General features: G+C 41.0%; 1 protein-coding gene across 12 annotated transcripts in view; it reads left to right on the forward strand.

Moving 5' to 3' along the window:
* Positions 1 to 22910, forward strand: part of CALD1 (caldesmon 1) — a 215930-nt gene that overhangs the window by 23449 nt on the left and 169571 nt on the right. For 3 of the 12 annotated variants that reach the window (XM_079931314.1, XM_079931315.1, XM_079931313.1), the window contains exon 3: positions 8758 to 8872. The exons of 1 other annotated variant lie outside the window; for it this stretch is intronic. The gene's annotated coding sequence lies outside the window, so the exon portion shown is untranslated. 8 more of the 12 variants (XM_079931309.1, XM_079931307.1, XM_079931308.1 and 5 more) reach the window with 5 other exon arrangements.

A 22910-nucleotide genomic window follows, 5' to 3' on the forward strand; every position in this document is an offset into this window, starting at 1 on the left:
TAATCAATTTAAATGAAAACTTTCCAGAAATTATCCATTCAACAGAGTGATTAACAGATATAGAGGTGGTCCTTTTCTGGAGATAATTTCTAAGAACATAGATTCCTATAGAATATGAGGAGATAGTCAATTAAAAATAATACATAAACTAGAGATCTATAAGTTGAAAGAATGCAATGTAGATGGTAGGACAGGCAAAGAGAAGCCTGGTGTTTTAGAGCTTTGGAAAGAAGAATATGCCAGTATTCCTCCAGTACCGTTTCAGGAGAAGTTCTCCCAGCAATGGGGTCTTATTCTTCAGACAGAAATATTCCTCTTTAGTAATATTTATCAGCCAGCAGAGATGAAGTGAGATCATCCCTCCAAATTGGCCAGCCTCTGGGCTTTGGGTCAAAACTTTCCCTAATACCTCCCTTCTGTGTCCTGAGGTGAGCTGCCCATTGGAAAGGAGCCTTGGTTCAAATGGCCACCTCAGTTTTCTGTCTCAGGATATATTTTAACTTGAAGATCGTAAGTTGGTACTCTAGTTTCTAAATCAACTCCAGTCATATGCATTTGTCTGTAATTTTTATTATGACTATTACTTCCCTGCCTTCCAGAAGAACCATGAGAACCAAGTGTCCCCAAAATTCTGTACATGGATAGTTCTGTTTGAGGTATGCCTGGTATTCATGTACCTGTGGGAGTTCCCCTCCCCCAGCCACTTGCTCTTAATCAGGATTGCCCCAACAAGACTCCAGGGTTCCTGGCCTGGACCCAGTCATACTCACCGCGCCCCAAGCACTGACTTGAATTCTCAGTTTTTTTGTTTGTTTGTTTTTGCGGTACGCGGGCCTCTCACTGTTGTGGCCTCTCCCATTGCGGAGCGCAGGCTCCGGACGCGCAAGCTCAGCGGCCGTGGCTCACAGGCCCAGACGCTCTGCGGCATGTAGGATCATCCCGGATCGGGGCACGAACCCGTGTGCCCTGCATCCGCAGACGGACTCTCAACCACTGCGCCATCAGGGAAGCCCGAATTCTCAGTTTTGATCCTGAGTTTGTATGCAGTTGAACATAAATAGTTTTTGTCAAGATATCTTACTGTTTGGTTTGCTTGTAATTCCAAATTCTGGCCCCCGAAGTCAGCATGGGAGGGGGATAAAAATGAGCATAATATATGGCCCATAATTTTATGTATGGCCCCTGTTTTTAAAGGTTCTGTGCCTTGGTCACCACTACATCACTAGGACCTAACAGAGTTGACAAGGCATAGCAGGCACTCTAGAAATATTTGTTCATTATTAATTAATTATTAATTAAATAACTAATTGATTAACCAGTCATTGACTAATTAATATAGGATGTAAAAATCCGAATCAAATCAAATAAGTCAGTAATGGATAAACAGAAAATGAGTGGGTCTGACAGCAGGTTCTGTAGTTCATTTAAGGAGGGCTGTTGACTGAGGGCTGAGATTTTAGGGATGGCTTTCCGGTGGGTCTGGGGCTCAGGTAAGTGTGAAGGGGGAGAAGCAAGATGACTGAAGTCCTTGAGACAGGAGGTGCAGGTCAGCCTGGGAGGGGGCGTGGTTTGTGTCAGAATCAGCAGAGAGGCAAGAAGAGGGTGATTATGGATCACTGTAAAATGCCAAGCCAAGTTTTGACTTTTTCCTTTTAGTGGTAAGATGATATTGAAGATTTCTGAGCAAGGAAATTCATGATGAAAGGTCAGGGCTAAATATGTATTTTTATTTTTCATATCAGAAGAGGTAATTGTTGAAAACATGAGAACAAGTGAGATTTAAAAAAAAAAAAATCACTAAGATAAAAATGACCTCTCCCTCTCTGGTAGCTCAGTGTGACCCTCACCGTACCGAATTTTTTTGACAATACCTGCCCACTTTACTTTGTTTCTTTGAGAACGTGTGTCTGCCAGCAAAAGGCAAACCCCTTTACGGGAAGAGGCCGTACAGTGCCTTATACAGGACTGAGAAAAGTTTCAGTATGGGGAAGGTACTTCATGAATAAATAAATGAGCGTTTAGTTCACAAAGCAACTTCATAAACATTTTATCTCATTTAATTCTTACATCTGCCCTGTGAAGTAGATATTATTATTCTCTAAGAGAGAGATCAGGCCGGGGTATGTCCGCACTGTAGGAAAAGAAAGACCAAGTGGGAAAATCAGAGAGGCTGGAGAGGTAAGACACCAGTCAGGACACCAGTGGCAGGGGCTATCAGAGACAGCCAAGAGGGCTCGGGGGCTGAGGGGTGGGCTGCGCAGGATTCAGCTCCTTAGAGATCACAGACAGGACTGCTCAGAAGAGGGGGGGCTGAAGTCAAAATGTCCAGGGGCCAAGAAGAAGGGAAGTCATGGAAGAAGAGTCGGGGCGGAGGGAAACTGCATCATAAATTAATTATTTGGAGAAATTTGACATCAAAAGAAAAGGCAGGAGTGAAGCTAAAAGAAACAAGACCCAAAGGTGATTTTCCCCCAAGCCTTGGACATGTTTTTAGACAGAGGGCACTGACCAGTGGAGAAAGAGGAGAGCACGAGAGAGCATGAGGTGAGGTGCGGCTGGACAACCTGTGTGAAGGAGGCGTGTGAGGCTGCAAAGACATCTCAGGTCTCACACACCTCTCTCGGTGGTACAATGAGATTAAACCCCAGCAGAGCTTGATCAGTGATTAGATGCATCTAAGTTACATAGCTTGTTTGCTTGTTCCAAACAGCCATCTTTCCCCATGTAGTACCAGACTCAACTATCTCTTTGAAAATATGTTTTCTCTTTTTTTTGGATCTTAAAAATAGTCTGCCCCCCAAGAGAAATCACTGCCTCTCAGATGACATTCTGTCAGGCCAAAGCTACAAAACCTCACCCAAAATAGATCAAATATTTTAAATATTTTCTTATTTGCACCCCTCACAAGTATGTCTGCAATGCAAAGCCAGTTATGAGATTGGCTTTTATTTTTTTCCTGATATGAGAGAAGACATGTTTTCTGGTTAAAAGGGGACACCAGGTCTCACCACACAGTGTTGGTTGGATTTCAGACAGTCTTCGGTAAGCCTGGGACAGGAAGAGGAAACACATACAGCTGAATAAACACATGTGGAGCAAGGGGGTCTCTCTTGAACTTGCCATCTGGGAGTCCATCTCGTGTACTTTGAGCTTCCCCATCAGAACGGTGGTTCTTTAAATGCAGGTGCAGGGTTTTTACAAGACTATAGAAGGCACAGAGCATAACACTAAGCCTTGCAGGTAATAGGTGTGCAGGAGTTGGTTGAATGAATGAAGAACTATCTGAGAAGAATCCAGTTGCAGCTCTGAGTGACAGGAGGAATTTCTCTTGAATGTAACCTTTTTGCTTTCTTTGAGGGTAGAGCAAATCCAATAGAAATGACTGAGGGAAGAGTGGAAACCAGAGAGCCATCAGTTATCCTCCCTAACTCAAGAAATAGGGAGACAAGAGATTTCTTGTGGGAGACTGAGGGAATTGTCCAGTCCTGTTGGGTAGAAGTAGGGAAAGATGACATTTGTCTCAGATGGTCCTTCTTCCGTCCACACTGGATCTTCTCTGATCACACACTCTTTCCATTTTGTCAGGTCCTCACCCTTATCCCAGACAACCATGCCCCTTTTCTTCCACCTGGTGCCCTGAGAGACCAGCGCCTCTTTCTTCTTTGCCCCAGCCCTGCAGGCTCTCACTTCAGCCACACCCTATTCATAAAAAAATTGGCATTAGGGCACTAAGGCAGGCTATGGCTTAAGGTGTTAGCCCTTTAAGGGTAACTATTGCTTCTATAGTGTTAAAGCCTTAATACAAATGTGTGACTAAGTTGAGGACTTCGCATTCAGGGCAGGTCCCCTCTCCCTGCTAGTCAGGCTGACCCTGGTGAAGGGCACCACTGGTCTGAGGACAAAGAGGGGCAGTAACCTTTCCCAGTGTCCCATAGGTGACCAGATACTAGTGCCCTGGGGAGAGAGTTCTCATCTGTACAGCAGTTTCTTAAAAAAAAAAGTTTAAGGATAGTACAAAACCTGTGTACATGCTTTGCAGAATTAACAAATGTAATCATTTTGTCATAATTGCTTCAGATCTTCTTTTATTGTCTTCTTATATTGTCAATAAATTTCAAATTCTTTATTTTGTGGCTAGTACCATTTTCTCTCCCTTCTTATGGGCAACCACTGTGTTGAATTTGGTGTGGTTCTAGTCTACCATTACATGTATTCATATATGATTCATACGAATAGAATCATTCCAACTGCAACTTGCTTTTTTTTTCATACAATTTGTTTTTGAGATCAAATACACCTAGTTCATTCATTTTAGCTGCTATGTAGTATTCCACTCTACACTATAGTTTATATAGCCTCTCCCCCACTAATTGCTGCTGGGATTTTTGCCAATGATATTACCATTACAGACAATACTGTATAAAGAGCTGCCTTTTATGTGTCTCCTTGCTAAATAATACGAAAGCTTCCCAAGAGGATATACCTAAAAATGGCATTGCTAGGCAGGGAATGCATATGCTAAACATCACTAGATATTGCCAAATCACTCTGCAAAGTGGATGTACCAATTTACCTTCTTATCCAAATGTATACACATTATCAACAACATTTAGTTTTTCAAAGTTAAATGTCTTTTTCATTACCAGTTTGCCGGCTGTAAACTGGTGTCAAAGTTTTCATTTTCATTTTCCTGGTTACTAATGAGTTTGAGCGTTGTTTCACGGTTTTTGGCCTTTGCATTTTTTCTTCTGTGGATTGTTATATCCTAGTCTCATTTTTCACTGGTTTTCTCTGTGTGTGTGTGTGTGTGTGTGTGTGTGTGTGTTTCTTTCTGTCTCTCTCTCCCTTTCACACCCACCTCCATTGATTTTCAGGCATTCTTTGATATTCTAGATTCTAATCCTTCGTTTTATACATTGCCCATCTTCTCTTGGCTTGTCTTTGTATATGGTGGCTTTTGTTGAACAGAAATTTTTACATCTTGAAGTAACCAAATTTTCCTTAGTTTAAATTTCTTTAGTTTAATTCTTACTCTATAGAAATATTACTTGGCTTTTTCTTGGTAAAAAAAAAAGAAAGCTCCAAAATCTCAGTGGCTTATAACAAACATTTATTTCTTACTCCTTAGTCAGTAGCAACTCTGCTGGTCCTGGCTGGGCTCACTTGGCCCAACATAGCCCTTTGTGTCTCCTCTTCTGGGACTCAAGCTAAAGAGCCGCCTCGATCTGGGCTGTATTGGATTCCTACGCTGCTGTAACAAATTACCACAAACTGGGTGGCTTAAAACAACAGAAATTTATTCTTTCACAGTTGTGGAGGCCAGGAGTCCAAAATCAAGGTGTTGACAGGATTGTTGGCTTTTTCTGGAGGTGCTGAGGGAGACTCTGTTCCATGCCTCTCTCCTAGCTCCTGGTGGTCACTGGCAATCCTTAGCATTCCTTGGCTCGTACAAGGATCACTCCAGTCTCTGCCTCTGCTTTCACAGCCCCTTTTCTCTTGTCACTTGTACATCTCAAGTCTTCCTCTGCCTTTTTCTTATAAGGGCACTTGCCATTGGATTTAAGGCCCACCTAGATAATCCAGTATGATTTCATCAAGAGATTCTTAACTTAACTGCATCTGCAAAGATCCCATTTCCAAATAAGGTGACATTTCCAGGTTCTGGATGAACGTATCTTTGGGAGGAGGGTGGACACCATTCAACCCATTCCATGGGACCTGTTGTTATCATGGCAAAGGGCAGACACTCCAGGGTAAAACCAAATGTGATGCCTCTTAAAGCCTCCACTTGGGATGGACCCATCATCACTTTCAGCCATATCCCATGGTTCACAGCAAATCCCAGGTCAAGTCCTCCTACTGAGAGCACTGCAACAACACAAGGCAAAGGACATGAGTATTTAATCCCAGTCAAAGAGGAAGTGAATACTTGGCTACAACAATCCAATCTATTACAAACTACATTATTTTTGAAGTCAAATAATACACGTGGCTTTTAACAAAAAGCAGTCATCATCCACCTCACGCACTCCTGCAACTAACTGATCCTCCCACTAAGCAATGACTCTCAATGACTCCTTCTCAGTCTCCTTTTCTGGGCTTTAAATGGGGTGTCAGTTTCCACACCTCTTCTTTTCACTGTTTGCTTCATTTTTTCAGGTAACTTATTCCTGGTTTAAAAATACTATTTATAAACGGATGGATCTCATGGGTATATATCAAGCCTCATCCTCTCCCTTAAACACCAGATTTGTACATCCCATGACCTATCTGTACTTCCACTTGGAAGCCTCTGTTCATCTTAATATGCCTAACATATGTCTAGTGTGATTCCCACCCCTCCTTGAAATTTATAACTCCCTCAGTGGTCCCCATTTCATTAAACAGCACTACCACTCAGTTATTCAGACCATGAAAGGAGATATCCTTGATTTCTCTCTTTTTCTCACATCCCTCATCCAAACCATCCGTGAGTCCTGATGTGTCCAAAGTTCAGTGCTTTCTCAGTCCCCCAACCACAACTCCCCTAGTCCAAGGAAGCACCTCTTGCCTATGAGAAGGCAACAACTCCCTCTTGCTTCTGCCCTTGCAGTCTCTCTGCCTAGTCTGCACAGGGCAGCCAGAGTGACTTTTTTCTGTCTGCTCAACATCTTCCAATGACTTTCCATCTGACTTAGAGCAAAACCCAAAGTCCTTACCGTGGCTATGAGGCTCTGGATGATCTGACCTGCCATTGGTGGTCACTTCTCCCCATTTACTCTGAAATCTTTCTTATTTCTTTAGTACGCCGCTGCTATGCTTGCAGTTGGGCATGCCCTTCCTTCATATATTCTCACTGCTTGCTCCTTCATTTTATTCACCTCTCTATTGAAAAACTTCTTCAAAGAGGACTTCCTGATTTCCTCTCTTCCTCTACACTTTATTTTTCCTGTACAGCACTTTCCACCTCCTGATATTACATATTTATGTATTAGCTAATGCGTTTATCTGTCTCCCTTTATCAAAATGTATTTTGTTCACAATGAATGCCTAGAACATGCCCTGACATGTGGGTGACACTCAGTAACTATTTGTTCAGTGAATGAATGAACTATTGTGGGGGGGAGTTGGTATTTACTTTCATATTCCTAACAATATACTAATTCTACTATTAAAATTTCAATAGTAGACATTTATTATTGATTTTCTGCTAAACAAAATGAAGATTTAGCTCTCTTATCTACCATCATCCATCCTACTAACATGTTCTTGCTTATTCTCCTCTGAAACTAATTACATCATCATTGTTTTGGTGAAATCAATATGCAGTGTTTACATAATTATGACTGTGTAATTTTTTTCTCACAGTTGAACTATATAGTATACAATAACCACTTTTCCTTTCTCATACAAATATTTTATTTTTCCTGAAATTATAATGACCTCACTCTTATATTTACTTATTTCCTATGTACCTATCATAAATGCTTTCCCCAAGAATATGTCAGGTAACCTATCTACTTGTCTTTTTCTTAAAATATCCTTCCTGGAGTCCTCTGCTCCAACCTCTACTGATTGTTTTCTTGACCAGCTATTGTCCTGGAATTTTCTTTCACCATCATCATGGGACCACTTTCCCCTGTGTCATGGGTTTGCATCCTGTATTTTCTGATCCTTGTCTTCGAAGCTTCTTGGTTTCTAGTTTCGACCCCAACGTTTTTCCCCCTTTGAAGCATATAATCTCAAGAACGTACTAACTTCAGAATGAGATATGTTTTCATTCATTGTACTGGATGCCCAGTGGGCCCTTTGAATCTGGAAACTTTTGCCCTTCAGTTTGAGGAAATTTTAACGTATTATTTCTTTCATAGTGTCATTCCTACAATTTTCTGCAACACTCAGATGTTGGATATTTGATTGATTCTCTAACGTTCTTATCTTTTCTCTCCTTTTTTCCATCTTGTCTTTTTCTTCTACTTTTCTGCACGATTATTCTAAACTTTATCCTCCATTTCTTGAATTGAATTTTTATAAATTTCTGTCATAGTATTTTTCATTTACAACAGTTCTTTCCTGTTCCCTGCAAATACCTTTTTACAGCCCATTTCTCTTGTTTCGTGGCTACAGCATCTTCTCTTATCTCTCTGAGAATGGTAATTATAGTTTTCTTGAAGTTATATGGTAATTATAGTCTTCTTGAAGCTTTTTCTCCGTTTCTCACCCTGCCTCTTTTTCCTCTGAGTTTCTTTTTTCTGTTGTCCTAATCTCTCTTTCAGAGCCTTTCCTTAACTTGATGTTCGTATTTAAGAGTGAGATGCTAAACAGCCAGTTGAAAGTTCCTGTGCAAAGTTCACAAAAGGGCCTTGGGTGTTAAGACAGACATTTCCGGAGTTCCTCAGATGTTGTGCCTTTAGATTTTTTTCCGTGAGCATGCCAGTTTCCCTGGAGTGGAATCCCCCAGTTTCCTTTCTGTGGAGTACAAACCTGACTGTGAGAGTCCTGGAGCCCCGCAGAGTGAGGGGTCGGGGCTTAGTGTTCCTTGAGCAGACGTTCATTTCAAAGTCTGTTTTCAGCACATGGCATCTTTTCTGTCCACTGCTTTGCCTGACATTCTGAGGCCAGCCTTTCTCTTCAGAAAATAAACTTCCAGTTTCTGTCTGGTTCAGGGAGGGGTGTGCATCTGGCTGGTGGGGTGGGGAGAGGAGTATCTGGGTTTCTAACTGTTCCTTACACAGATTTTCAACCAAACCTGTTTTCTGCTCCATCCCTCACCCTCAGAGTTTCCCAGAGCTTCCAAATCCTGAGTTTTTCCTGGTTTTGAGGCTTGAATCGGCTTCTTTCTTGTCCATCGGCCTTCCGCTCTCCAGGGCCAGAGTTCAGTTTCTCATCTCTGGTAAGTCAATTATCAACCATGCATCCATTTTCCGTATTTCAGAATTTGGCTGACATCGGATTATGTTGATTCCTTTCCAGCACTCTTTGCCCTGTAGGATTTATTTATGACTTTTTCTTTCTTTATTATTATTTTGATGAGGTTTGGGAAGGAGGCAGAAGTAAATGAAGGTTGTGCATTTGATCTGAGGAGTTTAACGGTATCCTCAAAATTTTTCAGTCTTTTCGTTTGTACATTTTGTTTTTTATGATTTAAGAATCCTGCCATACTCTATCTTAAAAGTACTCTCCTACAATTTTTCCTAATCATTTTCAAGTTTCGTTTTTCACATAGTCTAGTTTCTTTGGGTGTGGGTGGGAATTCTGAATCTAATTTTATTATTTTCACATAATCAGTTGTAATCTTACCATGGATAGAACAGTCCACCATTTTCCCCCTGATCTGTGATGCCTTCACTGTTATTTTTAAAAGTTTCCGTAAATGCTTGGGACTGTTTTTAGGCTTTCTACTTTATTCTATTGGTCTATTTGTCTTATGTTAATTAGAATTGCCCAATAAATATATTAGTCCTTTTTTTTAGACCTTTACTTTTCCATATGACTTTTAGGATTGTTTTGTCAAGTTCTACAAAATATATCATTTAGGGATTTTTGCTGGAATAATAAATTCATAGGTTAATTTGAGGAGAGTTTACATCTTTATAGTTTTTAGGTTTGCCATTTATAAAAGTGATATATTTCACCATTTAGGCGGGCCTTTTATGTCCTTAAATCCAGGAAATAAAAATTTTGTAATTTTCTTGCACGTGTTTTGTTACATTTATTCCCAGCTAGTGCACACTTTTGTTAGTAATATGAATAGCATATTTTCCCACTATATTTTAAAATGAAAGATGGCTGGTTACAGGAACTCTGGATTTTTGCATACTGAACTTGATTCCAATTATCTTGTGAAATTCTTTTATTAGTTCTAATATATTTGATGATTCTCTTGAAATATCTACGTAGATAATCATGTCATAGAAAATAAAGACATTTGTTTTTCTTTCTAATTCCAATAGCTCCTATTTCCTTTTTTTCTATTTCTTTGTCTTGGTTAGGACTTCCAGCCCATTTTTTAATTGTAAAAGAGATAATATTCCTTCTTGTCTTTTCATTGATTGTACCGGGAATACTTTTAATATCATCATTAAGCGTGATGTTTGCTCTATATTTCTGGTAAATGTCTCTCATTATGTTTATAAAGATTCTATTGCTAGTTTTTTAAGAGCTTTTTTTTCTATAAGTGATTACTAATTTTACCAAGTATTATTTTTCATCTGTTGAGATGATCTTTTTCTTTTCTTTTTTCTATTTTTTTTAAAACTTTTAAACTGCTAGTAGTGTATAATATGTCAATAGATTTTCAGATTTTGACCATCACAGCATTGGCTTGTCTTCTTTTTCTTTGCACAGTTAGATTCAATATGCTCATTTTTTCGTCTACGTTTGTAAGTACACTTAGTCTAATTTTCTTTTCTTTTCTTTTTTTTACTGTTTTTGTTGTCCAATTTTGGTATCAACAGTCTACCAGTCTGATCTGAGTGTTTTATAAACTTGAGTCTCTGGACTTACTTCATTTGAGGAACAGAAGGTTGTGTGGGTTGGTGGTGGGGGCGATGTTCCACTGTCTTTTAAAATGTTTGAAATATCTATTCAATTCAATAAAGTAGATATTTTAAGCTGGAAGAATGTATATTTTCCATGGAACTCAATGAAGTGATTTTAATTTTGAATGAAAAAAGTATGGCCTGCTTTTACTTTCCCAAATTGACACACTAGCAAAATAAAACTGCTTACTACTGATCTACATGATCGCAAATACTCAGTTGGAACTGAAAAAATACAGTGAATCATCCAGATGTTTCCAAATGTCTTTTTAGATTTGTTATGGTTTGATCAGGTAGATATATCCTACGCTAGGCAAGCTGTTCTTTATCTGGGATGATCCAAGTGGGAAATAAATTCCACAGAAATTTCCTATATAAATCCTATGTTTTTAGTGTCATTTACAAATGACTTTCTGGAAAAAGTGAATACTATTCGAGTAAAGTTTCCCATGGCAGAGATTGGCAACATATATCTCTTTTCTCTCTTTTTATTCCCTTTCATTTCTTTTTTATTCCTGCTTATTTTTAAAAAAGTAAAAGTTAAAAAAAAAAAAGAATTTTTCTGTATCATGGTGTATATTACATGCAGTTTGTTAAATTATTCTTCCAACTATAGAGTTCCTGTACAATAAGTCTATTTTCAAATACACAAAATAGGCTGAATGATTGCTCATCCACAAAACCCCGTATTCAGAATTTATCTAGGGAAACATATGTCTCTTTTCTAAAGACATAATCCAAAAATATTTAGCCATTTATCTCCTAAAAACCATGCAAAATGCATGTCCTTTCCATGTTTCCTGCTGATAATATTTTCCCCATTCATAGCACAACTTTTCTTTCCTCTGGAAAGCTGGTACTTATTTTATTCATCAATGGCAAATTATGCCCTGATGCTGCTCAACCAAAGGGTATTACTCAAACAAGCAGGGAGAATGCTGCTTAGGATGTAATCAGCAGTGGCCATGGAAAGCAGCACATTAAAACAGGCCTCTTTGAGTTACGGTCCATACTGCCTAGAGATCACAGGCGCCAAACATCTCTGGACACAGGTCATATCTTCACACAGATTTCACCAGCTGAGTTGTTTTCAGAACTCACTGATGTCTGCCCTACAATGTCTTCAAGCTCAGCAGTTTACCAGACTGCGAAGTGTTATTCTATCCTTACAACCTGTCCCCAGCAGCCCAAATGGGTTGTGTTCCCGAAGTTTATTTCCAAATCATTTATTTGGGATCAGAAAACATTTTCCCATAGGAACAATTTTATAAACAGTGGTGTTCCACACATGCCTGGTTGAACCACAGCGTACTTGAAATGTAGCATTGACTGTTCTATACCCACAAGCCATTATTTATTCTGCTTCCCTGGGAAAGTGCATTCTGAGTTTTAACTTGGGATGCCTGAAGCTCACCTCTCCCTCTGCCTGGCAGCCTTTGCTGTAGTTTTTTTTAGTCTGTGCTGCAGTAGCAGTTGGGAAGAGGGGACAGAGTAGCCTTTCCCCCAAAAAGATGAGTGTGGGTTGATATAGATGTCTCTGGGTAACTTGTTAGTGCTTCAGGGCTGAGGAAGGAAGCCACCATAGGGATCAATCACTTCCCAAGCCTTCTGAGTGAGGCACAAAGGGCAGGGACTTTTTCCTAAGTAGAGATCATTTCTAATTTGGATCTTCATAAATAGGGAAAGGCTTATACGGCAAAACCTAAGATTTTTGAAGACCATGCTTCTGGACTTGTAATTAGCCAGGGAAATTATTTTAACTCCTCTTAGCCAGTGATGAAACAGTCTCCAAACACAGAGCAATAGTGAATGAAGTAGAGCACCTAGAGCACCTAGACCCAGGCCTGACAAACAGGAAGTGCTCATAGTCTCTTGCTGTTGAATTAAGCACTGATCGACTAATTGAGTGAATTCTATATTGAGAAGTATAAGACCCCAGAGTATATATACACACGGGCTAGTTAATTTCATTGCAATTCAGCATCTCCTAATTCTGACCCTCTCATAGCACACATCCCACCCAAGGAAGAGTTGGTTGGAGTCCTTTCAAGAAGTCACTATAGCATCAGTGTCATCTCTGTGGGCATATGCATCCGTCTACACCAGCTCCAAAGCAGGTGCTGGGTTCCTTCATACCCCCTCTGTTGCGTTTAGTTTCTAGCAATATCTCTCTGTTGCCAAATCTGAATAAACAAAGAGGAGGGGGAGGGAGAGAGAAAGGTGATTTGGAAAACCAGTGAGGATAGCCAAGCCCATAGGATCCTGCCTAGCTGAGTTTCTGGCAGCACACTTGTTCTGGCAAACATTACCTACTAAAAAAGACCTAAGTTTTTTTTTATTAGTTGTTTTTATAACACACGTAGACATATTTTAGGAGGCTGTGCCTCTTTCAGGTTGAAATCTAGCCTGTACATCAGACCTGAGTCCTAGCCATTTCAGGCTTTACAATTACATACACAATTTAACTTCATTTTGTGTGTACAACTACTTTTAAAAGAAATACGCTATCAAGGATCCCTCAATTAAAAAGCCTTCCCCACCTCCACCCCAGTAAACTTACGGACTGTTAAGTTTCATGGACCGTGCTTTCTTTTTTAAAGTTCCATTTGTGTTCTACAAGACAGCCTCTTTCTCCAAGATTAACATTTCTTATGATTGTTCCTGACAATGGATTCACTTCCAGAGGCCCTGCTAAGGATAACCAAAAAAGGGCATGTAGCAGGCTGGTTTTGGCAGCCAGCACGCAGCTTCAGAGCTTTTTAGGTCTTGGTTTTTCTGATGAGTGATTTCCTGAGCATGCCTAGGGAATGACAGGCATCTCCACAGGCAGGCTGCATCCACCTCGGCTGGGGTGTCGTCATTGGCTGCCTATTAGAAAAACTACAGGACAATGCATACCACCGATGCCGACTGTAAACATAGGGGATATGTGTTCACTTAGCATGGACTTCTGGGAGGGGCTAAGGAAGGGCGGTCTGGAGTTTTATTGAATAGAGCAGTGTGTATTAGGCTGCCTGCCTGCCTGCACTCTTGCTGTGCTTCTGCTTAAAGAAATCAGTCCTTGCTTTCTGACTTAGTCCCTGGGAAGAAGTTTCAGCCTGAGAGGTAAGGCACAGAGGGCTTTCTTATAATCTCCTCCAGAGAGTATGGGGACTTTCTCCGGGTTTCAGTCAACATTCCTGGCCAAGGTAGCTGGAGATGCAAGATTGTAAACGCCAGTAAACCATGCAAATTCTCAGAGCCAGACCGGGCTTTGCTGCCCTGCAGATGTTCCCGGAAGACAAACAGGATGAGATCTCAAGTTTTGTTCTTAGAGTTGGGACGAGAGGAGCGATTATATAGAGACGTATATTCAGGGACCACTGGCAACTTTGATAAGATAGCCTTTTGTTCAGGAGTGTCATGGGGGTTATACCTGATAGCCGTAGGTCAGTGTCAGTAGCCGTTCTGTGCCTGTCTGGTCACACCAGAAGTCTCTCCTGCATCTTTTATTATCAGAGATTTAAAGAGGTTCTGCTTTAAAAAGAACAATAACTTTTTAGGTTGATGAGAAGCCAAAAAGTGATAATTTGTAACCAAAGTCATTTACATTTTATTCTGCTACCAGTGTTTAAGACTAAACTTCTAGAGCTGCAAGGAAATCAGGTCAGAGCGGGGAAGAGCACTGGCATTTAGCACCGGCTGGGTTAATGTAACTGATCTGATATTTGCTGAGACAGAAGATGCCTCCCATGATCTGTTTCCTATAAAACCTAATAATGAGAGAATGCATGTGCTAGAGGGTGTGTTTTTAGAAATCGCATTTAACATCCGACCAAACTATTTCTTAAGAAATCTTATTTTCTGTTTGAAAGCATGCCTGAGTGTCACTAGAGAATTTGAAAAAGGTGTAGGTTGCAAGTGTGTTCTGAAAAGGGAGGAAACAGCCTTTCATTTCAAGATAGTCCGACATATTGGGGCATCTTAAACAGTAGTACAAGGCAGCTAGTTGGTAGTAGCCTGGAATTCCTTTTAGAGAGAGCTGATTGTACAGGGTGGGGGAATTTTAGTGCTGTAGCAATGAAATGCATGGTCAAAAAAAATGGGTGAGAACAAAGTACTTGGTATTCATGGATCCCTTCGATTAATAGGGCTATGCAGATGGACTTGTAAACTGAAATAGTAAAATCCTTCTAATGTGTTTGGCAAAACCAGACATGGATGTCTAGAACTTAAGTGAAGACTAGGTGGTATGTAGCAAGAAGGGCAAATCTGATCTTTTTAAAAAAATAAACCTGGATGTTAAAGGTTTCCAGCTCCAAATGACTGCCTCAGTTTGATTTTATTCCATGGATAGAGGTGGTTTTGTGTTGCGATTCATTAATCTTCTCTCTCTGTATTTAAAAGTTTGGGGATAATTTTCTTGAGAATGCCTCCCTCTCCTTCTAGAAGTGATATATGAGTACAAAATTCCCTGTGAATTTCTTTTCCTGGAACAGTTCTGAGTAAGTGTGAAAGAAAGGCTGCAGGCAAAAGCTATAGTTTGATTATTGTCCTTCCCTCGAAGAGATCAAGTTCCAGACCATTTTCACAGTGTTTTTAATGTCAATCAAAATATGGAGAGCAATTTCTTTCTCAACTGTTCTCTAAGCCGTGTTGGGAATGCAATTTGGAAGGAAATCTATAATCTTGGGATTTGAGGATAAATTCCATTTTGAAACCAACATCTCCGAATCCCTGAGAGTTCAAACTTTGCTACCACCGCTCTCTCCCGGCCTCCTCGTGTGGTCTCTCACCCCCAACAACCAGAAAAACACATTTTTTTGAAATAATGCTTTAAGCGTTCTGCGCTACATAGTGACGGAACAGGGGGATTTGGATATTTTACCTTACGTAGGACTTTAGGCCACTCTTTGTGCTACTTTCCTCTTGTTGAATATTAGCTAGGACACATCTCCCCAAATAGGGAGGTAAACGGAGCACAGTGAAACCACAGTGCAAAAATTTTCATTTTATTAAAATCATTCAATAAAGAGAAGTACAATGGCAAAAGGCTGGAATAAAAAGTCACTAATAAAAAGTTGATCTTAGCACACACAAGGAATGTACTATGAATTGATCCACAGGTAACAGGCTGGGTTGTTTCCATTGTTCAAAACCAGTAGAATGCACAATTTAAATAATTAGGATCAAAAGATTGCTTTAAATAAATACACAATTCTTACATTAAAGTTAAGAGAAGGTTCAAACTGAAGTTTAAAGGATTTAAGCGAGATACGTATAAGTATGCCCTGACAGTGAGGCTATTAGCAATTCTAATTGGCTCCTGTGATTGGCCTGAGGATCTCCGGCTCTGGGGCAGATGGTATAGGGTGGTCCTGTGCTCAGCCATGGAAAGTTCCAGAGTCCAGCCTACATATTTTCTGTTCTGATAAGTAAAATGTACCTTAGGAGGCCTTTTCTTAGAAACACATGCAGTTGTCTCCATTTGTCATTTTCGTGGTAGGATGGTTACTAGTTAGTCATTCTTTAGCAAGACAAGAAAGTGACTTAGACATGGGCATGAGGAGGGAGTAGCTGGTTGCCCACCTGCCTGCAGTCTGTCACATGTCTCAGAAACGCGGTAGGGTGAGGCCCCGGTGGGAGACAGGGGAAAATGCTGACGAAGTGGTATGCAAATAGCATGGTAGGACTAAGGAGGAGGTTAGAAAGATGCTGCCAAAGAATTTTCAGACTTTAAAAAAGAGTTTTCTGGGTAGATTCTCTCAAAGCCCCAAAATAGAACCATTTGCTCCTTACTGAAAGTCCTTCATCCATCAAGTTAATCAAAGTTTATTATTGGAGAGAGGCTTATAGGTTCTGAGTAGTTGGTTAATTTAAAGAGATACTTGTAGCTCTGGCTCCACTCAGGAGAGGTCAGTCCCAGTACTGGTTCCCCTATATAAAAAGCCCAAACCTTTGAGGGGAGTCATCAACTCTTTGACCTCATCTGTAGAATGGGCATTCTAATGTTTCTCGCACCTCCCACAGTGGTTAAGATGTGTAAATGGGATGGAGCTGTTTGCCCCCTCTTCTCTATAGGCTGTATACTCCACTGCCTGCAGTTTGAGTCCTCTGGACATTATGCTCATTTGGGCTGGTATCTCCACTTCTTATCTATTTTCCCTAATTATCTGCTCCTTCCTTCCTCATATTTGAGGACCCTTGAGTGACACCTTCTAGATCCTACTTCTTTCTAAAACCCTGAACCCAGAGTTAGGGAATACTGGTCCACCCCAGTGTTGTCTAAATTTTGGCTTTGGTAATCTGAGACCAGGAGGACACAGGTATCAGGGGGGCAATAAGACGGGTTGTCAATGGTGTAAGGCCGTATCCAGGAACCTGAAGATCTAGTTGAATGGAAGACCAATGACAAGGTGCTGACAACAGAAAGGCCTTAGTAAATGAGGCAGCTTCTCTGCCTCCAGCCAAAAGCATGGAACTAATCCCAGCATGTCAAGCCTGGGCCTTGTAAGGAGGCTGAGGTAATCAGGAGCACCTGGCTGTGGTTCCTGTTGGTATTGAGACCAGACTGCTCCCTGGATCTGCCCTCTCGTCTCTGTTTGCCTCAGTCTTTGGTACCCCCAACTGGGTCCCCTGTAATTGACCCTGGGTGGCATCCCTAACTTCCCTCCCCCAGGCCTCCGCCTCTACCAGATTCTCTAGTTCTTCCACCCCCAGTCCAAACAGGGGGTTTTCCTGATCCAACACTGACAACTTGCAGTGGCCTGGCTCCAGGAGGAAGTCCAGACAAAAGCAGAAGAGTCAAGCCCAGATATGTTCGAGGCAGGGAAACGCGTCATCATGTTTTTAGGTCAAGGGAGAAAGGTTAGAGCGGACAGAGGAGATGGTAGAACCATTTCTGTGGTAAAGAGCCACTCTGCTTCTCACCCCCAACTCACAGCTGGCTGGTGGTGGGTGAGTGTTGTGAGCGGAGGGGAGAAGGGAAGGGTGACCGGGGGCTGTGAGGCAGAGGTGACGGGTATGCCCGGTCAGCTGTGCTTCCCTGTGTTGTTGTTGTTTTTCTCCTGGACATCTTCGAGAACCTGATAAAAACTCTAACCCCTCAAGGTCCTTTGCGAACCCGCCTTTCTGACCGACCTGTGAGAAACCCTTGAGCGGGGTGGGGGTGGGGGTGGGGGGGCAGGGGGGGGCGGTTGGGGGCCGGGGGGGAGGCGGTCGGGGGTGGGGAGTGAGGTAAAGTCTTGATCCCCAGTGGAGACAAGGGTGGATGGGACCAAAACATGACCAAAACAATCTTGTTTCCCAGATTCTTTGGAAGGAAGACAGGAAGGTGTAAATACACACAAATATAGAAGGAGATTACCTCATATGGCCTCCATTTCAAAGAAAAGGAGATCATCTCTAGAGAAGCGGTTTTCTGTGGGGAGCTTAGGGACTGGAGAATTCAGGAATGGCTGCTGTTAAGTGTATGCTAAGAGCTTAATAACAGGATTGCTAAACAGCAGTGAGGGAATGGCTGAAGGAAAATGAATATTTGGGGGAATATTTTAGGTGAATAGGGTGTTCTTATTAAGCACTCATTTTAGTATACGGCTTTCCTTTTAAAAAATTTATGTGTACCAACGATGGCTAACTTGATGATAAATTACTTTTTAATCATTTCCTGAGGCTTCTATCATTGTTTTGTGAATACGTGGATGAAAGCACTTGACTGTAAGGAAGTCATCTCACTTGGAGAAAGACATAGTAAGTAGGAACGTGTCATTAGTTCCTTTTACACCCACATGTAACATTCCCTCTCCCTTGTCTCAAGCTGGGGAACTAGGCAGATTTCACCTGAGTGCTAAAGAGGGGCAGGACCAGAGCAAGCCCAGAACCCCCAGCCAGGGACCCAAGGGCCAGAAATATCAAGGACTTTAGTTCCACTGGTGTCAGGAGGGTCTAAGCCAGAATGGACATAAAATACACCCATGGGCTAACATGTGAATCATAGCCAGGTAAGAAAAAGAGAAACAGCAAAAATCAGAAGTCAGGAGGTTAAAAACCAAGAGCTTGCTTAGCAAGGTAGTGTACAGACAGGTACGGTGACATGTGTGAGAGCTCTTGACACTGGGTTCGGAACAAAGAGACCCTTATATTAATAAGCTTCAGTAGCTTGAGTAATGGCGCAGAACTATAAGATACATGTGGAATAATAAAGGGATGGAATCACAAGGAAATCCAAGAATAGAAGCCAAGATAGGACCAAAGTCCAAAGAGAATGGGGCTGGAATCAAGGTGGGTCCAACAATCGCAGCAGAGGTCTATGTGCTGCCATTAATGTAACTCAGCTGCAGCACATGTGGCTGCTGCTTTTTGTCGTTCTGCAGACTGGAAAATTCCTCTGTGCTTCCTGGTGAAATTCTGAGAGAGGAAATCTGATTGGTTCAGCTAGTAACTATTGTCTTTGGCAAATCCCTTAGCGGAGGGAACATCAAGGGTTACTGGCATGCCTATGGATGAATTACCAGTGTGTCTGGCTGCAGTAGTCACCCCTGGGGGAAAAAAAGCCCAGTGGGCAATTTTAGTTAGAAGAGAAAGTTAGGCATGGAAAGCAAATTAGCTGAAATATCCAACAGCTATCAATGAATATCATTTGAATTTTTATGTGACTGAATTCCTGGAGAGGCAAACACCCACTGTCAGGGTCATACAGTTCCTGATTATCACTTTGGCATGGCCTGATGAGCCGATCTTGAAGGAGTTGGCCTGGAAGCTTGTACCACCGATAATTGAAAAGATAAGAATTATCCATTTTAGAAAGATTCTAAAGAAAAACACTTGAGTATTTTCATATGAGTCATAGGTGTGATATGGCTTCCCACAAAGTAAGGCAATCTTTAAAATTAAATATGTAATGACTTAATAATGTTAATAAATGAAAAGAACTACATCTCAATGTAAATCACAGTACTTAATAAGTTTAATGCATAAAAGCTAGTATACTCTCAATCAAGGACATTTCAGTTCTCGGCAATGTTTGCAATGTAATTTTCAGTCACTGAACGCATGTCTCAATGTCTATCAAGGGGAGTGAGAGAAGTTCTGGGCTGTTCTTCAGGGAAATATTGACAAATATGCAAACAGGGGTGAGCGTCAAAGGCCAGAGGTGGTCGAGACAACAGAATATGAGGAACAGATAAGGGATCTGGAGCTGTTTATCCCAAAGGAAAGAAAATGTAGGGGCCACATGGATGTCTTTCAAACATTTGAAGAACTTTTACGTAGAGAGGGGAGAAGGCATTTGTGTTTCTCAAGACAGCAAAACTGAATACATAAGATTCATAGATTTTTTAAAGCTGTGCAGGGCCTTAGGAGTCATTTAGCCCAGGGAGTGCCAATAATTTTTCCTCTGTTTGCCAGCTTTAAACAGTTGGTAGTGACCATCTGGAATACTGTGTTGAGAAGGATTCTGAGGCTGAGTTTAAACTCTCTGTGGGCAAAAAAACGCTGTCATTGATAGTGATGTCTGTTGTGGAAGAAAAGGGCCATTGCTACTCAAGTATCTTGTATTTCATGTGATTGATATGGTCTGTAGGTTCCTAACCTCTGCACCTTGGACCCCTGGGAGGCCACTAAATTATTGCAATAGGTAAACAAGTCCATATATGCAGCAAATGATCTTGACAAACTGAGTAAACAACGTGTGCTACTATTTTTCTAATTATATAGATGCATTATGATGACACAAATGTCAATTTATTTTAAATAGTTATTGAATTCATAGTAGCTTTTGGTATTGTATTTTCTCAATCAGTGGACCTAAAACATGTAATTATATTGTGTGTGGGAAGTTTGGGGCAAGAAATCTGGGATCTTGAGAAGAAACTCTGAAAAAGAAAATGAACCAGTAATCTATTTTTCATTTTCCAGATGAGAAACTAAAGCTTAGCCACACCGAGTAAAATTATACACGTATTTGTAGGTTTCTTTGATTCATGTCAGTAAGATTCGTAAAAAACATTTATTTTTTTCATTAATATATACCAAGCGTCTGGCACATCACAGAAGCCCAGTAAATATCTGTTGAATGAAAGAACAAGCCAAGTGACTTGACCAAGGTCGCCCAGTTAATTAGTGGCAAAGGTGGTTCTGGAACACACATCTCCCGAGCCCCACACTGTTAACCTCTCAGGACACCAGGCTGCTTCTCCTGATAGCACGAATGTGCCATTTTAACAGTTTACGGATTTGGATTGTACACCGCAGCCTGATTTGCCTATAATCCAGGAGATCTTAACCGGCGTCTTAATTGGAGTCAACTGTAGGGTTTTCTGAAAACATACATCCCTGAGACCCATCCACTGGGGTCCAGTTTGTGAAGACTCCCTGATGATTCTGCTAAAACACTCTGCCTGAGAAACAGTTCTGCACATCTATGCTTAAAATAACTTAGAGTAGATGCACGGAGTCACTTATTCCTCAGAAGCCTACTTGTTTAGTTTCAAATAATTTCTTTGTAAAAGTTACAGCTGTCTATTCCAAATAATCAGTTTTGATGAAGAGTCCCTCCAGAAGCGCTAGAATATTTATCTGAAAATTCCTCCAGCTTCCAGTACTCTGGGTTTGGCTGCAGAGTTATCAACCCGGCAAGGTCAAGCTTTCTGATGAGATTTCCAGTGTTTGCTTTTGTAAAGCATTGAAAATGTGGCAAGAATAAAATTTCTCATGGTATTTCCACTTCCTGTTCCAGCCACCATTACTAAGTGAAATTTAGGCTTCGGGGGAGGGGTAACTTGAGAAAAATTGTCTCTTTAAGTATTCCTGTCCTTAGGATGTTTTGAAGATTGGTTACTTTTGATATTTAACTTACCAAGAAAAAACAGAAAATGTTTTTCTGTCTTCTCCACTTTGTGGTAAGGAATGTACAAATCCTTAGTGGGAATAGGGGAGAAGCTTCCTCCACTCCCGCCGTCCATCTCCTCTGAGGCTGGGGCCTTAGGTGCTTCCCTGGGTGGCCCTTTCAGAAGCCTGTGAGCCCTAAGAGACAAGAGGCCTCAGGTTCATGGAAAGGGGGAATAATTTACTTTTGCAGGACAGAAAATCCATCTCTAGGGTCTTCCTTTACTCAACAGTCAGGAGTTAATCCTCTGTATTGCGCACAAGAATCTACCATATTCAGAGCACCGAGTACATAAATTATATTCACTAAGGATTGTAGGGCTAAAACTATCTCTGCATGAGCAAACTGGTCCAATAAGAATGCCAGAATTGTTGCTATATTTGTACCGACGGTATTTGGTTTACAGAGCAGCGCTTCCACTGTGTACGGGAAAGCAGAGCTTGCTGGAAAAGAGCAGCTAAAAAGGAGTTAGATTAGGACCCGCATCTGCATAATGACGCGACAGTGACTCAGTCACCTTTTCCCCTGAACTGTCTCCCTCTCCATGCTCCCTAAACAGTGGTGTGTGGAGCCAGCTCATGCAAGCTCCCAAAAGCCAACTGTTAAATTTTTAAGATTTTGAGAACTAGTTGTTATGCACTGTCATCATTAAAAATTAAATTATATAGACTTTGGGTTAAATACATTGTATCGAAACCATGGTAATAAATACTCAAAACTCATCCCTTCCTAATTATTTTACATTTTACTATTATCTGTGCTCTCAAGGTTAGTTACATCTATTGTGTCCATATGATGGAAATACTACCAAATGCTGTGCAAGAGAACTTCTTCTCCCAGTTCTTCATTCACGGATGTCATGTTGGGAGCTTGAGATCAACCACGATGGAAGTATTTACACCCTGGAAATTAGCAAATACTACAAATCAGACTCTCCTCACCTGCCAACCCCCAAGGCTTGTTATCAAACATTTACTAGCACAGCACTGACCCTAAGGTATCAAGTCAGTAAAATTAGCCTCTACCCTGAAGAGCCAATCAGGATACCGTTGTTGTTTAGTTACATGCATATTCATAACGTATGCTTACGACTGCCTGTTTATTTCTTCACTCGTTTATTATTTCCTATGCTCCTAGAACATAAGCACCATGAAATCAGAGACTTTGTCTGTGTTTTTCAGGTGCTGTGACTTGAGCCTAAAAAAGTGCCTTGACCCACATATAGTGGGTGCTTCATATGTGAGCTAAATGAGTAAAGGAATAAATGTCCATAATTTCTTCTTGATAAGAAAGCTGAAGCCAATATTCATGTTTGAATTCACTGACTCCTCTCTAATTGTATCAGTACTGAGTGCTTACAGCAGCGCCTGACACAGGCCAAGTAGCGAATCAAATAAATAATCTTCATAACAATCAGATTTACAGATGAGGAAACTGAGTTACAGTCAGGCTAAGTAACACATCTAACGTCTCACAGCTAGTAAGTGGCAGAGTCAGGATTCAAACCTAGATGATCTGGCTCCCTA

The sequence above is a fragment of the Stenella coeruleoalba genome (assembly GCF_951394435.1).
Source record: "Stenella coeruleoalba genome assembly, chromosome: 9".
Classification (NCBI taxonomy): domain Eukaryota; kingdom Metazoa; phylum Chordata; class Mammalia; order Artiodactyla; family Delphinidae; genus Stenella; species Stenella coeruleoalba.